The sequence below is a fragment of the Orcinus orca genome, chromosome 18 (genome assembly GCF_937001465.1).
Source record: "Orcinus orca chromosome 18, mOrcOrc1.1, whole genome shotgun sequence".
Lineage (NCBI taxonomy): Eukaryota > Metazoa > Chordata > Mammalia > Artiodactyla > Delphinidae > Orcinus > Orcinus orca.
The window spans coordinates 23,709,891-23,711,278 of NC_064576.1; the positions used below are offsets into that span (position 1 = coordinate 23,709,891).

Genomic DNA, 1,388 nt, shown 5'->3' on the forward strand with positions numbered 1-1,388 from the left:
GAAAACTTGCAGGCATTGTGTAGAAAATATGCAGGCATTGACAAAAGATTGTGATTTACTTTATTAAATGTTGCATAGAGTTGTGTTTTTAATTTTACTGAACATATGTAAATATGAACAATCTACCTTAAGTCATTTCAAGTATGTAACAAAAAAAAATTATGCAAGACTGGTTCAATGCAACAGCAGGCATCAAGGCCATAAATAATTCTATGAGTAATATTTAAATAAAAATTAAAATGTTATTTATTAATTATAATATACATATACAGTGTGTGTAAAGAGAGAGAGAAAGAGGATTGCAATGTTGAGCCAGACCACTAACTTATAATTTATTACCTTTGGAAAATTTAATATATAGAATTTGGAAAAAAATATGTAGAATTTTTTAAATATAAGAAACAAAATATTAGGAAAAATAAGATCAATAAATCCAAAATGAATCAAAGTATTGATGTTAAATTATACAAACAGGGACGTTTAAAAATTCAGAGTTATTTTTCAAATTTCCAAATAAATCATCTATATATTAGAATACAACTTTTCTTCCAGCTGCCCAAGACACCAAAGGGATAGAAGGCCACGGGGAAGAAAGTGGCCCTGGTGCCTGCTGTCGTGAAGAAGCAGGAGGCCAAGAAGGTGGTAAATCCCCTGTTTGAGAAAAGACCCGATAATTTGGCATTTGACAGGACATCTAGGCCCTCACCTGCTTTGTAAAATGCCCCTGCTCCATCCAGTTGTGGTGACAAAGGGCTATCCACCATAAGCAGCTAAAAGTGCCTCCCATGATTAACCAGTTCACCCAGGCCTTGTGCCACCAAATAGCTTCTCAACTGCTTGGGCTGGCCGATAAATACATATCAGAGATAAAGCAAGAGAAGGAGCAGAGACTGTTTGCCAAGGCTGAGAAGAAAACTGCAAGCAAAGGGAATTTTCCCTCTCAGTGGCCACCTGTTTTTCGAGCAGAGGTTAACAGTGCTACCATTTTGGTGGAGAACAAGAAGACTCAGAAGGTACTGATTGCACATGACATGGATCCCATGGAGCTGGCTGTCTACCTGCCTTCCATGTGTCATAGGATAGAGTTACTGACTGCATTATCAAGGGGAAGGCCAGTTGGGAAGTCTAGTCCACAGGAATACCTATACCACTATCACCTTCACACAGGTAGGTACAAAAAGTTAATTTGCAGTTTTAAATTTCTTACCAGAAATCATCTATACCAAATTCACAAGTTTGTCAGGTATTGACACATTCTATATCTCTTCGAACTGCTCCACCAATTCATAATATTTTCCTCTTTCTTCAACGTCCAAAATAATTTCCTCTCTGCCTAACTAGTTTTGACTGAAAGTCTCCTGCCTGTAGTTCTGGCCACCAGCAAAGGT

General features: G+C 37.3%; 1 pseudogene; it reads left to right on the plus strand.

Moving 5' to 3' along the window:
- Nucleotides 1-438: 438 nt before the first annotated feature.
- Nucleotides 439-1,185, plus strand: LOC101285719 (60S ribosomal protein L7a-like; annotated as a pseudogene).
- The last annotated feature ends 203 nt before the right edge of the window (nucleotides 1,186-1,388 follow it).